The following is a 21,360-nucleotide window of genomic DNA, read 5'->3' on the forward strand; positions in this document are numbered from 1 at the left end:
AAGAGCATTGCTCTTAAGTATCCCTTAACCAATGGCTGCTCCAGTCTCCCTCAGGAGCCCCTCAGCATGTTAAACAAACATAAAGTATAATTACCTTCTGAACAAGCCTCTCTCTCCAGCCAGAGAATTTTCCACCTTCTATCTTCTGTACAGAAATTTTGAAGCAGTGATTGTTCTGAATGTGCAGTATTTCTCAAAGTGGAATCCTCAGATCACCTGCATCTGAATAACCTAGAGGATTTGTTAATAATAAAGATTCCTCCCTTACCTTACCTCTACTGAGCCTGACGCTTATCAAACTAACCACCTTGTTAACTAACACCTAATACATACCAACCATCCATGAACCATCAGAGAACTCCTGCCTGTCTGCAGAAACTAATGTAGCGTCTGACCTTAACACCTCCTCTTTCCTAGTACTGAGTCCTTTGCCAGCTCTGAGCCCATTCCCTCATCCTGTCCTGCAGAGGGTTATTTGAAGTACAGTAATTTAGTTATTGCCCTACTGTTAGTGTTATTTTTGTGAAAGATACTACACAAATCCCTTCCTGGCACCTCTTTTTTTTTTTTTTTTTTTTTGCTATAGGGTGTGCGCGTCACCGGAAAGAGACAGAGAGACAGAAAGCGAGAAATCACCCCCAGGGGGGATGGCCACACTGCAATCCCTTCTCCTTCCGGGATCTTGGGCATGTGCGCACACATGCCCAGCATGATTTTAAGCCACCAAGTCTGGGACTCAAACCAATGGTTGACTACATGGGAGTCCAGCAACGTAGCCATTGCGCCATCTGCTCGTCACCCGGTACCTCTTTTTCAAAAGTATGTGAGTATGCCTAGAATTTCATGTTTTGTTTTGTTTTGTTTTGAAGAGATTTTTGCTATAGGGCATGTGTGTTCGCCAGAGAGACAGAAAGCAAGAAATCACCTCCCAAGGGAGATGGCCATGCCACAATCCCTTCTTCCCCATTCTCCTTTCGGGATCTTGGGGACACATGTACATGGGTTCAGCATGAGTTTTAAGTCTCCGGGTCCAGGACTTCAACAGTGATGACTACATGGGAGTCTAGTGACGTAAGCATTATGCCATCTGCTGATCCCCAAAATTTCACGTTTTATTATCTAAGTACCCATAGACAAATGAAATGTAAATGTTTTAATTAAATAAGTAAATATTTGTTTCTATGCTTCTTACTCTCTTTTTCCTTGTGTAACAAAAGATAATTTTCCTTTTCCTTGATAATTTTTTTTAATTGCCAGAGGTTGTATGCATTCTCCCAATGGGGCATGGTCACGCTGCAAGCTCTTCTCCTCCATTCGTTTATCCTGTTGGGATTTTAGGTGTGCCTGCATCACGCCTGCTGTTTTTCAAGCCTCTAGGCCGGGATTAAAAACGCTTGGTTGGGGACAGTGAGTGTCATAAGTAGTTAACGCACTAGACTCCCACGTAGTCAACCCGGTGGCTTGAAACTCAGGCCGGGCATGTGTGCTTGTGTGCCTAAAATCCTGAGAGGAGAATACTCCTTTATTCTGGGTGGTCATCCCCTGGGTGGTGGGGGGAGGGTGATTTCTCGCTTTCTGTATCTCTGGCAGCACACGTGCCCTATAGCAAAAATCCCTTTCAAAAACAAAACAAAACACTTGGCTGGCCATAGGTTAGCAACCAGTTCCCTTAATCACTAGGCTATCAGGCTGGTTTTGTCTGATATATATATATATATATATATTAATGTTTATTTACTTTCTTTCATGAGTGAGAGACAGTGAGACAGGCACTCTCAACAGTGTCTCCTCACACAGTGATTCCCCTCCCCCAGCCTATAGTCAATCTTAATGGAAGAGTACCTGGGAACAGGGATTGGCAGATATGTTATTTGTTAGATTGTGAGCGTACATTGCTAAGTTCGACTTTATTATACCGTTCTTCTGGGCTTTGGAGCTGTGGGGGAGGCAGGAACTGGTGCTGAAACAGGTATGGGGTGCCTGCAATGGCCAGTCAGCCTCCTTGTCACTACTTCAGGCCAGACACTGTTGAGAGCAGGGCAAAAGAAGACAGCACTCGTCATGTAGCTACTGGTTAAGAAATTAAATGACACACTTTGAATCCACATTCATCGATGTCAAATGATAGACTAAAATGACACCCCTTACAAATTAAATTTGAATGAAGTCTCCATTTTAATGAAGAGAGAGCAAGAGGGAGAGAGAATAGAACGTATTTTAGACGTCCGCATTCACCCCCAACAATGTTGTTTTAGATTTTAAAATACTTCTTTGAAAAAATTAGAAGATAAAAAACAAAAATGGTGTGGTAGTTAAGACATGGGACTCCCACATGGTTGACTGCAGTTTGAGTCCCGGACCCAGCAGCTCGAAATTTACATTGTGTGTGCATGTGTGCCCAGAATTCCAGTAGAATGGAGGAGAAGGGATTGCAGCTTGGTCATCCCCAATGGGAGCTGATTTCTCACTTTCCCTCTAACTGTCTCTCTCTTTGTCTCTCCAGCAAGCACACATGCCCTATGGTTAAAAAAAAAAAAAAAAAAAAAGAAACCTTTAAAAACAAACAAACAAAATTCTCACCAAAAGATTCAACACTTCAAGGGCGTTATCTAATGTGTTCATCCTTGTGTGTCTTTTCTAAGCTCTCAGCAAGATACAGTCTCATTCTTTCAGAGCACTATAGTGCTTCTTCCCTTTTACGTATTTATGTATTTTAAAGTTTGTTTATTTATTCCATGAACAAGAGGCACAGAGACAGAAGCAGAGAGAACAGGCTCCCAGTAGGATACCACCCTCAGCTTTCATCCAGCCCTGCCTGGATCGTGGACAGCCATGTGCCTGTCGGGAGGACAGGCATACTCAGGAAGTCCTCCAGACTTAAATGAGAAACCTTCCGATTGGTATGGCCTCACAGAACATCACAGTTTACTACTGCCACCATCTGACCCTTTCTTCCTTTTTTTTTTTTCAACGGTTTGCTATAGGGTGTGCACACTCACCAGAGATGGTGGTGGGCGTGGGCCTGGGGTGGGGGTAGGGTGGAGGAGAAATTTAGAAATCAACTCTCAGAGGGAATGGCCATGTCACAATCCCTTCTCCTCTTGGGATTTTGAGAGCACATGTATCAGGTGTTTTTTTGTTTTTGTTTTTATAATTTTGACCAGAGAAAGAGGAAGGGAGGGAAGGAGGGAGGGAAGGAGGAAGAGAAAGTAAGAAAGCAAGCCACCAGGTCTGGGACTTGAACCGCCGTTGGCCATGTGGGAGTCTAGCACCCTTAACCACCATGCCACCTGCCGGCCCCAACCAGTGTGTTTTTCAGAGCAGGGTTTGGTACGCCAATCATTCAGTCAGCCACATAGGATCCAGCAACCTTTTATATTTAAATTTTTTTTTTTTTAATTGGGACCAGCAGTTAGTGTAATGGCTATGTCGCTGGACTCCCATGTAGTCGACCGCTGTTCAAGTCCTGGATCTGGTGTCTTAAACTCACGCCAGGCGCGTGTGTGTGCATGCCCAAGATCCCGAGAGGAGAATGGAGAAGAAGGGATTGCGGCGTGGCCATCCCCTCTGGGGGGTGATTTCTCGCTTTCTATCTCTCTGTCTCTCTCTGTCTGTCTGTCTGGTGAGCACACATGCCCTATAGCAAAAACCTCTCCCCCCCCAAAAAAATTTTTTTTATTGCCAGTGGGTGTATTCACTCACCAGAAAGAAAAAGAAAGAAAACATCCCCCAATGGAGTGTGGTCTTACCACAATCCCATTTCCCCCTGTTCCTCCTTCCCATGAGGATTTTGGGCATGTACACGCACACAGCCTGTTTTTAAGCCACGGGGGGCAGGAATTAAAACCAGGGTTGGCCATGTGGGATCTGACTGGAATTAAAACCAGGGTTGGCCATGTGGGATCTGACTCTGTTAACCACTGTGCTATGAGGCTGGCCCTTCTTCCTTCCTTTTTTCTTTCTTTCTTTTCTTTTTTTCTTTTTTCAGTTGTTAGAGTATATGTACTTGCCAGAGAGAGAGAGAGAGAAAGCACTTCTCAACGTGGTGTGGTCACTCTGAAATCTTTTTCACTCTATTTCTCCATCCATTAAGGACTCTGGGCATGTGTGCACACTTGGCTAGCACATTTTTTAAGCTACCAGGGCCAAGACAGTTGGGTATATGGGATCCAGCTCCGAAAGCACAGCTATGGGGTTGCCTCCCCTTCTTTCCTGTTAAAATTACATTTTCTGTTCTCTTAGTCTATTTTTTGGAAGAGATTTTTGCTATAGGGCGTGTGCCTTTGCTGGAGAGACAGAGAGACAGAAAGTGAAAAATCACCTCTTGGGGGCATGGCTACACACAATCCCGTCTCCTCCATTCTCCTCTTGGGATCTTGGGCACACGTGCACTTGGACCTGGCATGAGTTTTAAGTCGTCAGTCTGAGACTCAAACCATGATCTACTATGTGGGAGTCCAGCAACGTAAGCATTATGCCATCTGCTGGTGCCTCTTAGTCTATCTTGATTTGTGGTCATTTCTGTGCCTCTCTTTGGCTGTACTTCCTTGGCTGGTTGTAAATTTCCTTAGGCAGAAACTGTGTATTCTCTTCTTTGAACTTATCAGCACATATTTATTGAACTCTCTATGGTCAGCAGAATGAGGCATACAAAAGCATAAATTATGAAACAAATCATTTAGCTTAGAAGAAAAATCTTACTCATGTAAAACTGTAGCAGATACTTTAAGAGTGTTATTTATCTGCATGACTGATAGGGAGGTGTGAGTCCTGATCCCATACAGTGTTAAACCTAGAGGTGCAAAACCACCGAAGATGTTTTTGGGCACCTGGCCTCTTAACACTAAGAAATTTAGTCTTGGAATTGACAGTGAAAGTTCTAATGACCTACAGGTCAGCTGGTGGCATGGTGGTGAGGGAAGCTGGATCCTGCATGGATGACTACATGGTTTGAGTCCCAGACCCGGTGGCTTGAGGGACACACTGGCCACATGTGTGTGTACACCCAGAATCCCAAGAGGAATATGGAAGAGAGGGGATTATGGAGTGGTCATCCCCATTGGAGGGGTGCTTTCTCACTTTTCCTCTCTCTCCCTCTCTTTCTGCCTCTCTTTGGCAAGTTTGTATATCCTCTAGTCAATTAAAAAAAAAAAGTAAATAATCTAGAGATAGTAGATGCCACCAACAAAGGTACTCACATTCAGATGGAAGATGAGATCAGTGAATAGCTTCAAGCCATAATGATGAACCAAAAGCTAAGCCTCTTGGTTCAAATTTTCTGGATCCCATTATTTCTAGGAGTTATGTAATGTTTCAAAGGGGAAGGAGCACCTGAAAATTGGTTATTACTTTAACCAAGTCGATGAAGCCAGTGCCAAATTTAATTTTATTTAGAAGAATCAAAAGGGACCAGCAGATGGTGTAATCGTTGCATTGCTGGACTCCCACATGTCTGACTGAGGTTCAAGTCCCAGACCTGGAGGCTTGAAACTCATGCCGATACTCATGCCGGGTATGTGTGTGTACGTGCCCAAAATCCTGAGAGGAGAATGGAGGAGAAGGGATTGTGGCAGGACCATCCCCTCCTGGGGGGTGATTTCTTGTTTTCTGTCTCTCTGTCTCTCCTGCAAGTGCATGAGCCTTATAGCAAAAATCTCTCTAAAAGAAAAAAATCAAAACAAAGATGGGGTGCAGCCAACTGCATTACTGGAAGCTATGGGAGGAAGTGTCAGAGAAGACAAGGACAAAAAGTTAACTCAGATCAGGTGGGTCCCAGTGATGAGAGAGCCTTGAAACTGGAGTAAAGGAACTTAATGGGATAGGAATAGGAACGGCTTGGGAATTAAGGAAGGTTAGGTCCTGTTGAGCATGGTAAAGGATGTGAAAACCTGCTTTTAGGAAGACTGGCTTTCTAAATGAATGCAGTAACACTGACCTCAGTAGATAGAATAGTGGGGGTCAGCAGGTGGTGTGGTGGTTAACGTGCTGGACTCCCTTGTGGCCGACCACAGTTTGAGGTTAATGAATGCATTAACATCGACCTGGACCTGGCAGCTTGCTTTCTCGCCTTTCTTTCTCTGTCTCTTTCTGGTGAGCACACAAGCCCTATAGCAAACATTTAAAAAAATAATAATAATAAATAAAATTAAATAAACAATGCTTTAAAAAAATAAAAGATACAATAGTGGGATCAACGATAATGAAGAAGAGGCAGAAGGATTGCAATGAAAGCTGTTGAATGAGGCAAACTTGGGACTGGATGGTGGCATAGCACAGCACACCATGCCCTGGGAGGCTGACCCATGTCGGAAGGTCCCAGGTCTACGTGGAGATCTCCCTGAGTGCTCTGGGCACATGCATGGCCATGATCTAGGGCTGGCTGGGACTGGGGTGGATCACAGCATTGAGACGCTGTTGGGATGGCTGTCTCTCTCACTCATGGAAGAAAGAAATACATAAACGTAAAAAAATGTAAAGGAAGGGGCTGGCAGGTGGTGTAGTGGTTAGGGTGCTAGTCTTCCATTTGGCCGACTGTGGTTCGAGTCCTGGGCCTGGTGGCTTGCTTTCTCACTTTTCAATAAATATTTATCTTTAAAAGTGTTTTTTTTTTTTAAGTTAAAAAATTTGAAGGGAAAAACCTACAGGTTTTGGTGGATATGGGCAATGAGGAAGATAAGGTACATGTAACTGGTTTCACCCTTAGGACAATCTAGACATAAATGCTTAGCAAATTGACTCAAAATTAAACCACAGAAAATGGGTGAAGAACTGAGGAGAAGGAACCAAATTTTCTATTCTTGTGTCAGCTGAGGATTTCCTAAGTTTTTTATTTCTGCAATAAAGATAATAATTTGAAAATTATTATTGGTTGGCAGGTGGCATGGTGGTTAAGAGCACTGGACTCCCACGTGGCCAACCATGGTTCAAGTCCCAGACCTGGTGGCTTGCTTTCTCACTTTCTCTCTCTCTCTCTCTCTCCCCCTCTCTTTCTCACTCTCCCTTTCTCCAGTCAAATCAAAATAAATAAAGTTGAATAATTTTTTAAAAAATAATAATTTGAAAATCTTGATTTGCCTGTTTCTTTCTTCTTCATGCGAGATTTTTGCTGTAGGGTACTTGCACTTGCTGGAGAGACAGAGACAGAAAGCAAGAAATCTTTCCCCCTCCCCAATCCCGGTGGAGGATGGCCACACTGCACTTCCTTCCCTTTCATTTTCTTGAGATTTGGGGCATGCACACACTTGTGCCTGGTGTGAGTTTCAAGCCACTGGGTCCAAGACTGGAACCATAGTTGACCACATGGGAGTTCCGAGCCTTAGCCACTACACCACAGGCTGACCCAGACTTGCCTGTTTCTCTCATATTAACTGCCACCATTCTAGTCCAGGCCATCCTCTCTCCCACCTGGAATGTTGAAATGAACTTTTTCATTATCTTCTGGGGCTGACAGATGGCATGATGGTTAAGGATGCTGGACTCCCACGTGGCTGACCATGGTTGGAGTCCTGGACCTGGCAGCTTGCTTTCTCTCTCTCTCTCTCTCTCTCTCTCTCTCTCTCTCTCTCCTTCTCTGGCCAAATTAAAATAAATAAATAAATAAATAAAGCTAAGCAAAATAATTCTAAAAAAATTTATCTTTTGATTTCATTGTTATCTCTTCCTGCTCCATTTCGGGGTCCCTAAGACCACCTCCAGTTTCAATGATTTCTAGAAAGACTCAAAATTATAGTCATATTCACAGCTGTAATTTATCACAGCATTTTAAAAGGTTCAAGTCAAAGCAAAATCAGCAAAGGGAAATAGTATATGGGGCAAAGTCCAAAAAAAACAAGCCCCAGCTTCCAAAGGTCTTCTCCCACTGGAGTCATCTGGCATTTGCAGTGGGCCCGGGGACTGATCCCACAGTCCTGCCCGCAAACCCAGCATTGGTGAGCAGCACACCACGGCTAAACCATCTAGCTAGCCCAGAGCTCATCCTAGTTCTTTTTAAAGAATGATTTATTTATTTTTATTTATCATTATTGTTATTTTTAATTTGACCAGAGAGAGACAGAGAAACAAAGTAAGAAAGAAAGAAAGAAGAAAAAGTGAGAAAGCAAGCACCAGGCCCAGGACTCAAACCATGGTCAGTCATGTGGGAGTCTAGTACATCAGCCACCATGCCACCTGCCTGCCCCAGCTTGTCCTATTTTTAAAGCCTTTTGTTGTGTGGGAAATTATCTTGATGCACTGACAAACTTCAGTTACATTATCAGGCAGACTCTCCCAAAGATCGAAAAACAGAAAGGCTTACAGACCAAATTAAATTGCTCAAAGCACACACACAGGTTATTAAGTCAACTTACTACACAACAAAAAGCAAGGAGAAAGAAACGGAATAAGGTAACACACTACTAAGAAAGGGCCAAGCAAGCTGGAAGGATCACTCTGTTTAGTCTCCAGATTACGCAATGTTTGTATGCCCTGCCTCTGTTGCATCAGCCTTCTCTGCTGATGGATCAGAGTTGAGGTTCAAGCAAGGGGACTCATAGAAGGTGCCCTGGGTCCGTGACGCACACTTGTTCTGCCAGAAGGACACAAGAAGGGTCATTACACCTAGCCTATAGCTGCAAGTAGCCAACTGAACAACTATGAGTGCTATTTGGGCTGTGGGTTTATGTGTTTTGAGCAGAGGACAGATGGACCAGAATAGTTATTAACAATAAGTGGTTGAATTAAGACTTGATAAATATCAAATGTTCATATATACTTAGTGTATACTGGACATTAACTAGCACATGTATATTTAATTTGTCATAAATATTTAGTGACTAGGTGCCTCATATATATTTATGCCTCATGAATATTACTTTCGTGCCTTTCATTTTTTTATAGCCACACCACGTTCTACCCACTAATGACTTCTGTGCACTTCATGTATGAGGTTTTTTTTTTTATGTAACCAGGTACGGGACTCAAACTTCAGTTGGCTATTTGGGAGTCCAGTGCTTTTAACCACCACACCACCTGTGGGCTCCCATGTATGACTTGTTTTTTTTTTTTTTGAGAGGTTTTTCACTATAGGGCGCGTGCACTTGCCAGACAGACAGAGAGGGACAGAGAGACAGAAAGCGAGAAATCACCCCCCAGCAGGGGATGGCCACACCACAATCCCTTCTCCTCCATTCTCCTCTCGGGATCTTGGGCACGCACACACACGCGCCCGGCGTGAGTTTTAAGCCACTGGGTCCAGGACGCAAACCGCAGTCGACTACGTGGGAGTCCAGCGACATAGCCATTACGCTAACTGCTGGTCCCTCCCATGTATGACTTTTATCGATGCCATTTGTTTTTTATTTTCTTCTTCAGCATAATTATTATTTCATTTACTTATATATTCATAATTTAATATTAATTTAATTATAATCCATAGTTATTAATAATTAATCATTCCTAATTCTCAAACCGTTTAATAAATGCACATTACTGGGGCCTGCTGGTGATGTGGTGGTTAAAGGTGCTGGATTCCCACATGGCTGACCGTGGTTTGAGTCCCGGACCTGGTGGCTTAGTTTCTGACTTCCCCCCCCTCTCTCTCTGTCTCTCCCTGGTAAAACTGGAAAATAATGGGGTCAGCAGGTGGCATTGTGGTTGAGGTGCTGGATTTCCACATGACTGACCAAAGTTCGAGTCCTGCACCTGGTGGCTTGCTTTCTGACTTTACCTTTCTCTTTGTGCGTGTGTCTCTCTCTGGTCCAATTGAAAAATAATAATAACAACAACAAATGTAATTAAATAATTTTTTAAAAAACATGGAAAATAGTAATAATCCCTAAATAAATAAATGCACATTATACCTCTGCATACCTTTCTTTTCTATAGGGACCTTCCTCTGGCTCTTCCCATAACAAGCTCTAATAGATCTGTTTGGCCTCACTGGAAATGTCACCAGTCCAGAGAGGTCTTCTCTGATCAACTACCTGTTAGGACTGAATTGTGTCTTTCTCAAATTCTTAGGTTGAAGCCCTAATCCCTGGTGTGACTATTTGTGAACTGGGCCTTCAGGGGGGTAACTAAGGTTAAATGGGTTCATGAAGATGAGGCCCGAATCCAATAGGATTGGTGTCCTTATAAGAAGAGAAAGGTGGTCCAGCTGGTGGTGTGGTGGGTTAAGGCAGCTGGATCTCACAGGGCCAACTGTGTGGTTCAAGTCCTGGACCCGGCAGCTTGAAAAACATGCCAGACAGGGGCCAGCAGCTGGCATGGTGGTTAAGGCGCTGACTCCATAATAATAATAATAGTAATAATAATAATAATAAACAAATTAAATAAATAGTTCTTAAAATAAATAAATAAATACATCAGGCATGTGTGCATGTGTGCCCAAAATCCTGAGAAGAGCATGGAGAAGGGATTGTGGTGTAGCCATTACCCTTGGGGATATGCTTTGTCACTTTTTCTCTATCTTTCTCACTCTCTTTCTTTAGTGAGTGCACACACCCTATAGCAAAAAAAAAAAAAAAAAAGAGAGAGAGCGAGAGAAAGAAGAGGAAGAGATAACCAGGGATCTCTGTACATATGAATGCACAGAGAACACAGCAAGAAGGCAGCTCTACAAACCAGGAAAAAAGGCCTCCCCAGAAATCTAACCCTGATAGCACTTTGATGTTAGATCTCTAGTCTCTCTTGAGAAAAAAAAAATTTTTTTTCTGCTGGAGGGTGTATGCACTCACCAGAGAGAGAGAGGTGGGAAGAGAAAGAGGGAAAGAAGAAAACACACCCCCATGAGGCATGGTCATGCTGCAATCCCTCTCTTCAATCTCCCCCTCTTTTTTTAGCACTTTGGGCACACACACACATATGTGCCCAGCATGTTTCTCAAGCTGCTGGGTTCAGAACCGGAACTGCAGGGTCAGCCATGTGGGATCTGGCTGCCTTAACCCCAGGCCACAGAACTGGCCCCCAAATAATTGTTTTTTTGTTTAAGCCCTCTAGTGTGTGCTGTTCTGGCAGCTTCCAAACTGGTTTTATTTATGGTACTATTAGTAACAAATGTGTGAAATTTTTTCTTACACTGACCAATTTTCCAGTTCTTTGGATACCAGCTAGGTCCAACAATTCAGACCTGTCACTGACCACCTAGAGTTACTGTCAGACTCCACAAGTTAAAGGCTAAGCCCCACAGAACTGCCCTTATTTCAGATACCAGTCACAAGCCCCAGGCCACCTCAACTTTTTTTTTTTTTTTAGTTTTTGCCATAGGGTGTGTACACTTGCCAGAGAGTGAGCGAGAAAGAGAGAGAGAGAGAGAGAGAGAGGAAATCAGCCCTCAGTGGTGATGGCCATGCTGTAATCCCTTCCCGTTCTCCTTCTGGGATTTTGGGCATGCATGCACATGCACCTGGTGTGATTTTCAAGCCTCCAGGTTCATGACTTGAACTGTGGTCAACTATGTGAGAGTCCAGAACCTCGATCACCATACCGTCTGCTGGCCTCCCACCTGTACTTCTGACTAACCAGCTTCTGACTAGTCAGGGGTTCCCACAACCTCTTCCTCAGGTTTGGTAATTTGCTAGAATGGCTCACAGAATTCAGGGAAATGCTTCATTTACTATGACCAGTTTACTATGAAACTGGCAATATTATACATCTCAGGAAAAGCCGAGTGGAAGAGATGATTAAACCTCTTTTGGAGCACCACCCTCCAGCACTTTGATGTGTTCACCTCTCACCTGGGTGTGGTCACAGTGCAGTCCCTTTTCCTCTGTTTCTCCATCCTGTTGAGATTTGCAGCATGCAGAAACATGTCTGGTATGCTTCTCAAGGCACTGGAGCCATGATCAGCCTCGTGGGATCCAGCTCCCTCGCCATTGGCTGCAGGGCCGGTCCCATTTAAACCATTTCTAAGTGTACAGTTCAGTAGCGTTAAGTTTATTTACCTTAGGATCAGCAGTTGGCATAATGGCTATGTTGCTGGACTCCCATGTAGTCAAAAAATGTGTGAAATTTTCGAGTCCTGGACCCAGTGGCTTAAACTCACTCGGCGTGTGTGCATGCATGCCCAAGATCCCGAGAGGACAATGGAGGAGAAGGGATTGCAGTGTGGCCATCCCCCTGGGCAGTGATTTATTGCCTTCTGTCTCTCTGTCTCTCTCTGTCTTTCTGATGGGCGCACGTGCGTGCCCCATAGCAAAAACCTCTCCCCCCCCCCAAAAAAAAGCTTATTTACCTCACTGTGCAGCTATCGCCACCAGCCACCTTCAGAACTTTTTCATCATCCCAAACTGAAACTCCATATACATTTAATAATAACTCCCTCGCACCCTCTTGTCTGCTTTCTGTCTCTATGAATTTGACTGCTCTAGGTATCTCATTTAAATGGAATCGTACAGTTTTTGTCCTGGTGTGTGTAGCATATTCTACGTAGCAGGATGTCTTTTCCTTTTTTTTTAAGAGAGAGATTTTTTTTTATAGGGTGTGTGCACTCATCGAAGAGACAGAGAGAGACAGAAACCGAGAAATCACCCCCTCCGGGGATAGCCATGCTGCAGTCCCTTCTCCTCCATTCCCCTCTTGGGATTTGGGCACACATGCACATGTGCCCAGCGTGAGGGGTTTTTTTGGAGAGGTTTTTGCTATAAGGCACATGCACTTGCCAGAAAGATGGAGAGATAGAAAGCAAGAAATCATCCCTTGGGTGATGGCCATGCCACAATCCCTTTTCCTCCTTCTCCTCTTGGGATCCTGGGCATGCATACACATGTGCCTGGTGTGAGTTTAAGCCACCGGGTCCAGGACTTGAACCGCAGTCGACTACATGGGAGTCCAGCGACATAGCCCTTACGCCAACTGCTGGTCCCAAGATGTTTTTTAAAAAGAATTGTTTTATTTAACTTTATTTATTTATTTTAATTTGACCAGAGAGGACAGAGTAAAAGTGAGAGAGAGAAAGAGAGAGTGGGACAGTGAAAAAGCAAGCCTCCAGGTTGGGACTTAAACCACAGTTTGCCATGTGGGAGTTTAGCGCCCTTAACCACCATGCCACCTGTTGGCCCGTGAACAATGTGAGTTTTTTTTTTTAGAATTATTTTATTTAACTTTATTTAATATTATTATTATTGTTATTCAATTTGAGCAGAGAGGGACAGAGGGGAAGTGAGAAAAAAAGCCACCAGGTCCAGGACTTGAACCACAGTTGACCATGTGCGAGTCCAGCACCTTTAACCACCATGCCACCTTCTGGCCCTTTCCAACATGAGTTTTAAGCTGCCAGGTCCAGGACTCAAACCATGGTCAACTATGTGGGAGCCCAGTCATGCAACCATTACTCCATCTGCAGGTCCCAATGTCTTTAAGGTTGCAGCATGTGTCCGATTTTAATTTCTTTTTAAAGCTGAAAAACATATAGATATCACACTTTTAAAATCTGTTCTCCTGTACGTGGACATTTGGGTTGTCTCCACCTTTCGACTATTGTGAATAATGCTGGTAAGAACCGTGATATGCACATTTCTGTTTGAGACCCTGCTTTTACTTAAGGTGTATACCTACAAGTGAGCTTACTAGATCATATGGTAGTTCTATGTTTAGTTTTCTTTTCTTTTTTAAATGTGTATGGAATGGTAAAAAGATTAAAATATCCCATTAAAAAAAACAAAAAAACAAAAAAACTTGGGGACCGGCAGGTGGCATGGTGGTTAAGGGTTCTAGACTTCCACATGGCTGATCCAGGAGCGAGTCCTGGACCTGGAGGCTTGCTTTTTCACTATCTCTCTCCCTCTCTGGAAATACTGAAAGATAATAATAATAAATAAAAATTAAATAAAATAATTCTTTTTTAAAAATCTTGATTATTTCTCCCATAGGAGAGAGACACAGAAAGAATGTGATAGAGAGACAGGCATCCCCACAGGGTCTTCATACCACAATCTCTACCCAGGCTAAGTCAGCCACGGTCACAGGCAATTGTGCCCAGCATATACAAGAAGGTCTGGGGATGCAAACCAGGGACCTTCCCATGCGGGTCAAGTTACATTACCACTGTGCCACCATCTGGCCCCTGTATTTAGTTTCCTGAGGAGCTTCAGTGCTGTTTTCCGTAGCAGTGGCACCATTTTACATTCTCTCCAATAATGCACAGGGGTTGCAGGCATGCACTTGTAATGCCAGCAACCCAGGGAGGCTGAGATTGCAACATGAGCTAAGCTAAGTGAGGCCCTGTCTTAAAGGAGATAGGCATGGCTGCCTGTGCCTATAGTCCCAGCTAGAAAGCTGAGGCAGAAGGATTGTGACATAGCAAAACTCTGTCTTAAAAAAGAAAAAAACAGGGACCAGCAGTTAGCGTAATGGCTATGTTGCTGGACTCCCATGTAGTCGACCGCAGTTTGAGTCCTGGACCCGGTGGCTTAAACTCACGCCAGGCGCGTGTGCATATGTGCCCAAGATCCCGAGAGGAGAATGGAGTAGAAGGGATTGCGGCGTGGCCATCCCCCCTGGGGGGTGATTTCTTGCTTACTATCTCTCTGTCTCTCTCTGTCTGTCTGGAGAGCGCACGCGCCCTATAGCAAAAACCTCTCCAAAAAAGAAAAAAACAAATCATTTGATTATATGCTATGACTTATTTCTGGGCTCTCGATTTTCACGGGTCTATATGTATATATTTATGCAAGTACCACACTGTTTTGATTGCTGTAGCTTGATGGTAAGTTTTAAAATCAGGGTTATGAATCCTTTGACTTTGTCCTTTGGAACTGAATTTTCTCTAAGAGGTTTTTGCCTTAGAGTATGTGCGCTCGCCAGAGAGGGAGAGAAACAGAGACAAAAAGAAGGAATGTGAGAAATCACCCCCCAGAGGCAATGGCCACGCTGCAATCCTCTCTCCTCTATCCTCCCAAAATCTTGGGCACGCATGCACACATGCCTGGCATGAATTTCAAGCCACTGAGTCCAGGACTTGAACTACAGTTGTTCTTGTGGGAGTCCAGTGACATAACCACCACTCCATCTGCTTGTCCTGAAGATAAATTTTTAATCCATTATCTCAAATTGTTCATAGGGGGTTATAAGCTCAGTGACACTGTGAAAATGTGGACTCACCACAATTAATCATACTTAGAACTAGCCCTGTGTATAAATTCTTGGTACGAGGGTGTCTAGGAACAATCGTAGTTTGGAATCCTTCATTTTCTGTTTTGTTTACTATCCCTATATGAAGCTCTTACTGACCATAGAATTAGAATTTGCAGTACTCTGTTCCTTCATACAGGCTGGCACTGACCTCTGGGGAATCAGTCAGTGAAGACTTCTGGATTAAGTTTAATTTAGACAACGTTTTTTGGTTTGCACCATCAGATTTCATTAGTTTGTCCAGAATAAAGAAGAAAAAAAACTTGTTGAAAACAAGCTGTTTGGGATTTTCCTAAATCAGGGTTATTGCATACTCAAGGTTAGACTGATAAGAAGCAAAACTCAGGCGCCATGGTGCCATTAGGTCTAGTGTCACTAACGGGATTGATCTGCTCCTGCAGGTTCTGAGAGGCACCGAAGATTTATCAGGAAGTGTAATCTCAGAGAAAAATATTTCTGGCTACTTGGCTAGAGCAGCCTAAACAGAAAGAAATACTTGGATCAAGAAAAAGAAGCTTATGTTTCAGAGATGGAAAATATCACAAGCATTTAAAATAGAAGAAAATGTAACAGGTTTCAGTTATGAGTCAGTTTTGCAACAATACTTTAATGAGACAGTTACGGAAATTTGGATAGAAGATCCTTATATTAGACATACTCATCAGGGCTGTGAGAAAGATCAGCAAAGTAGTGGCCTGAAAGAAAGAAGAGTTGGGCTGGAAGGTGACATGGTGGCTAAGGCGAAAGGAGCCCACATGGCCGGGTGCGCAGTTTGAGTCTCAGATCTGGCGGCTTGAAAATCACGCTCGATGTGAATGCACGCATGCCCCAAATCCCAGGAGGAGGAGGGATTGTGACGTGGCCATCTCCCATGGGGACTGATCTCTCCTTCTGTCTGTCTTCCTCTCTCTGGTGAGCACATGCACTCAAGAGTCAAGACTTATGGAGTGCTCTTAGAAGCAGAATACGCTTCTTCAATACATGACCAAGAAATTAGATTCAGCAATGGATGGATGATTAAGACCGGAAGGGGACTTATTTTTAAAAAACATGAAGTCATTTTTCCATTGGACATTGTAATTTTTTTTTTTTAGAGGTTTTGCTATAGGGTGCGTGTATTCGCCAGAAAGACAGAGACAGAGAGACAGAAAGCAAGAAATCACCTCCCAGGGGGAATAGCCTTGCCGCAATCCCTTCTCTTCTAATCTTCTCTAGGGATCTTGGGCACACGCGCACATACGTCCAGCGTGAGTTTAAGCCACTGGGTCCAGGACTTGAACCGCAGTCGACTACATGGGAGTCCAGCGACATAGCCATTACACCAACTGCTGGTCATGATATTGTGATTTTTTTAACAATAATTTATTGATCCTTCCTTCTTCCTTCCTTCTTTCTTTCCTTCCTCCCTCCCTCCCTCCCTCCCTCCCTCCTTCTCTCCCTCTTTCTTTCTCTCTCTCTCTCTCTCTCTTTCTTTCTTTCTCTCTCTCTCTCTCTCTTTCTTTTTTTCTTTCTTTCAATTTGACCAGAGAAGGACAGAGAGAAAGTGAGAGGGAAAGTGAGAAAGGAGAAAGAGAGCCGCCAGTCTGGGACCCAAACACGTGGGAGCCCAGCATCCCGAACCACCACACCACCTGCCAGCCCCTGGGTATTGTGATTTTGATTTAAGACCATGTCACAGTGGATATGTTTCATAACAGGCACACACACGAACATATGATGGGTATTTTATATTATACATTTCTACTTTAAGCGAATACCCAATTTTTTTCCTTTACCTTTAACAGAACATTTTTATAATATATGAATTTAACAATAAACTTTTACATTTCTACTAAAAAAAAGTCAGTCAGAGAAAAAAACATGGCACAAAGCTATAGCCACACCCTGATAACTCGAGGCGGAGCTTTAGCTGTCCTGTCTCTATAAATGATAAAAAGAGAATCAAGCTTGAGTTAGTGTGGTCTTTGAGATTCTCTCTCCACTTAGGTTGTACTGAAGAAAAGTAATATTTCTAGAGACATGTTGGTATGTGGCTTTTCTCCTAACAGAGGTGATGAGGGGTAGTAAGAAAACATGTCAGGCTGTGACTAGGGAGTCTGATTTCCAGTGGGATTTTGCCAGTAATTTGCCCTAAGAATGACGTTGGCTCTCTGAGCTGCAGTTTCTCGCATGAGTTGAAAGAAAGAATTGTTACATCTCTAAGAACATTGACAGCTCTAATAATTTTATGGGATTTGTTTTACCTCCCCTAGATATTATTTCTTATTATTTTCAAATTCTCAGAGAATAGTATAGAACTTCTTTGCATCTGTTTTATCTGCCCTGCTTACTTGTAAAACTATGAAAGATATCTTATTCTGTTTGCAGTCCCTTACAGCTTAACAATGTATCTTTTTAAAAATAATTCTTTTATTTTTATTTATTGTCATTCTTTTATTTTTCTTATCTTTTTGAAGCTGACCAGAGAAAGACAGAGAGAGAGAAGGAAAGTGAGAAAGCAAGCTGACAGGTCCAGGACTCGAACCACGGTCAGTCATGTGGGAGTCCAGCTGCCTTAACCACCACACCACCTGCTGGCCCCAACAATGTATCTTTCTTAAATTAAATAAATATTTGAAGGAAGGAAGAGAGAATGAGGTGAGCCGTCTTTTTCTGTTTGAAGATTATTTTTCAATGAAAATTGTGTCTGTTTCTTGGTAAGTATCGTATAGCTAGGTGATAATGATTGTATCATAGTAATATCTTTTTTTTTTTAGACTAAGATTTTTGTTATAGTTAGCATGTGCTTGATAGACAGAAAGTGAGAAATCACCCTCCTGGGGGGATGGCCACACCACAATCCCTTCTCCTTCAGTCTCCTCTCAGGATTTTGGGCATGCACACACACTCCTGATGTGAGTATTCTGCTGGGTCCGGGACTCAAACCATGGTTGGGTATGTGGGAGTCCAGCGACATAACCGTTATGTCATCTGCTGGCCCAAGTAATGATATTTTTAATTAAAAATAATTGTAGGGACCAGCTGGCGTAATGGCTATGTTGCTGGACTCACATGTAGTGGGTTGAGTCTCGGACCTGGTGGCTTACACTCATGCCTGGCGTGGGTGCGTGCATGACCAAGATCCTGAGAGAAGAATGGAGGAGAAGGGATTGCAGCATGGTCATCACCCTGGGGGGAAATTTCTTGCTTTCTGTCTCTCTGTCTCTCTCTGTCTTTCTGGCAAGCACATGCGCCCTATACCAAAAACCTCTCCAAAAAAAGAAAAAAAAATTGTGGATTATTTTATAATATATAAAAGTCCAGAAACAATGCAGTAGGTTAGTATTCTATTATACTGAATTTTGGGTAAATAAGATCTCAGGGAAAAATTCATATAGGCACTTGGCACGGTAAAAGGCTAGTTTAATGAATTAGCACTATTTATCATGTGTAATTATATTAGTTGAGACTCTTACAGTTGCAGATGTCAGAAGACCTAGCTCAAACTGGGCTCAACCAAAGAGGAAAATGTATTTGACTTCTGTATGTGAAAAGTTCAGCCCTGGTTGACTCCAGGGTTCAATGATGCCATTCGATGTCATTGGGACTCAGTATTACTCTTTTCATTTCTCAGCTATTGGACCAGTCCGTTGTTGATGGCGATAAAGCTGCTCACAGCTCCAAGCTTACACTCTCTTCCAAAACACTTCTGATGATTCTCAGAGTTGAATTTTGTTGTTGGATTGGGTAATGGAGGGGATGTGCATGCAAACATTACTGTTTTAGCTATGTGGAAAATACAGATTGGCTAGGTCAGGATTACGTGCCTCTGCTGGAGTCCAGAGGTAGCATTTACCTCCTTCCAAACCTCATGGTCTGAGAAAATTGAAAAGGTAGCTCCCGGGAACTGGCAGGTGGCATGGTAGTTAAAGGCACTGGACTCCCACATTGCCGGCTGTGGTTCGATTCCTGGACCTGGTGGCTTGCTTTCTCGCTTTCCCTTTCTCTCTGTCTCTCTCTGGTCAAATTTTTAAAAATAATAATAACAAATGGAATTGAATAAATAAATAATTTTTTTTTTTTTTTAAAGAAAGAAAAGGTAGCTCCCAATTGGAAAACTGGGAACTTTTTTTTTTTTTTTTTGCTATGCCCAATTGGTAAACTGGGAACTTTTTTTTTTTTTTTTTTTTTTTAAGCTATGACATGTATGCTCACTAGAAAGAGAGAGAAGTGAGAAAGCACCAGAGGAATAACCACGCAGGAGTCCCCTCTCCTCCATTCTCCTCTCGGGATTCTGAGCACCGACACACACATGCCCAGCGTGTTTCACAAGCTACCAAGTCCGGAACTCCAGTTGCTAAACTGACCATGTGGGATCTAGCTACTTTAACCTCCATGCCACCAGCTGGCCCGGAAAACTGGGGACTCTTAAGCAGAAGGAGGTACAATGGATGATGAGTAGGTAAGGGCAATAGGACTTCTCAATGAAACTACTAAAAAACAAATCTTAGTTTGACAAAACAAAGTTCATTTTTAAAATGTAGAGTCATCTTTCTATATTTTTACATTTTTGTCAGAGGGCACTTGTACTCACAGAAGAGAGAGAAAGAAGGAAAGTGAGAAAGCCCTCCCCATAGGAGATGGTCATGCCACAATCCCGCCTCCGTTTCTCTCTCCTCGGGATTTTGGGCATGCACACGCACACATCTGGCATACACTGGGTCGTCAGAAAAGTTATGGTGCATTTTTGCATAGAAATATACGTCATTACTTTTCTGATTACCCAATATTTCAAGCGTCCTGGTCTGGGACTTAAATTATACAGTCAGCCCTGTGGGATCCAGCCGCCTTAACCACTACACCATCAGCTGGCCTCTTACCTTTAATGTATAAACACATCAGTTCAACATGGTAACTGGGTGACTTGTGGTTTGTTTTCAAACCAGAAGCTAAAGACTCCAAAGAGTTTAATTATGTGGACTATCAAAATTTATATTAGAAACTAAAATTGGGACCAACCCCCATGGCCTAGTGGTTAAGGGAGCTAGATCCCACATGGCCAACTGCGTGGTTCAAGTCCCAGCCCCATTGAAGAACACACTGGGTGTGTGTGCATGCATGCCCCAAATCCTGACAGGATGGAGAAATGGAGAAGGAATTACAGTGTGACTATGTCCCACTCGGGGATGCTTTCCCCCTCTCCTCTCTTTTTCTCTGGCAAGCACACGTGGCCTCTAGCAATAAAAATAAATAAATAAATAAACCCTATGTGGATCTCCTTAGTAAAAGACATCTAGATTCGCATGTGCTTCTGCATTCCATTCATTTCATTGAGTGCTTACTTGAGAATAAGTAAGAAGGTCAAGAAATATCTTGTTGTCATTATGACAAGTTTTGATCTCATAGGAATTCTAAAGGGTCTCTGGACCTCTCAGGTCATACTCTTTCTTTTTTTTTTTAAATTTATTTCTTTCATGAGTGAGAGAGATAGGTGTTCCCAATAGAGTCTTTTTATTTTAATTTTTTCTGTTTTAATTGCCAGAGGGTGCACACACTTGTCAGAGAGAAACAAAAAGATAAAAGGGGAGAAAGAGAATGCAGCCCCCAATGGGGTGTGGTCACACTGCAATCTTTTCTCCTCCATTTCTCCATCCTGTTGAAAATTTTAATACCCATGCACACATACCAGACATGTTTTTCAAGCTACCAAGGCCAGGATTTGAGCCACAGTAAGCCACATGGGATCTAGTTCCCTTAGCCACTAGACTACAGGGCTGGCCCCTAACTTGGCATCACAATCCACCCTCAGCCTTCAGCAAGTCCAAGTTCATGGGAAACCATGTGCCTGGTATACTCAGGGAAAATACCCTGAGCTTGAACCAGAAACCTTCCCACATGGACTTACTGGCAGACCATCACATTTTACTACTGTGCCACTCTCTGCCCCCAGCACTCTATCTTAACAGATCTGTTCAGAGTCATTGCCTTCTGAAGTTACTTATAAATTTCAGTGAGTATCTGGCCAACTGAGCGGTTTATTACTCTATTGTTGTATTTTGTTGTTAGGTTTTTTGCCAAAGGGCACTTGCTCTTGCTGAAGAGAGACAGAGAGAGAGAGAGAGAGAAATTACCCCCAGGAGATGTGGTTATGCCACAATTCACAATCCCTTTGCCCCATTCTCCTCTTGGGATTTTGGGCAAGCACACACATGTGCTGGCATGACTTTTTCTTTTCTTTTCTTTCTTTCTTCTTTTTTTTTTTTTTTTTTTTTGTTA

At 43.1% G+C, this 21,360-nt stretch overlaps 1 pseudogene; it reads left to right on the plus strand.

The window, feature by feature from the left end:
- The first annotated feature begins 2,832 nt into the window (after positions 1-2,832).
- The window catches only part of LOC114006279 (MIT domain-containing protein 1-like), a 32,805-nt pseudogene continuing 14,277 nt past the window's right edge, over positions 2,833-21,360 (plus strand).

This window comes from Tupaia chinensis, unplaced genomic scaffold (assembly GCF_000334495.1).
Source record: "Tupaia chinensis unplaced genomic scaffold, TupChi_1.0 Scaffold146828_1, whole genome shotgun sequence".
In the NCBI taxonomy this organism is placed as follows: Eukaryota; Metazoa; Chordata; class Mammalia; order Scandentia; family Tupaiidae; genus Tupaia; species Tupaia belangeri.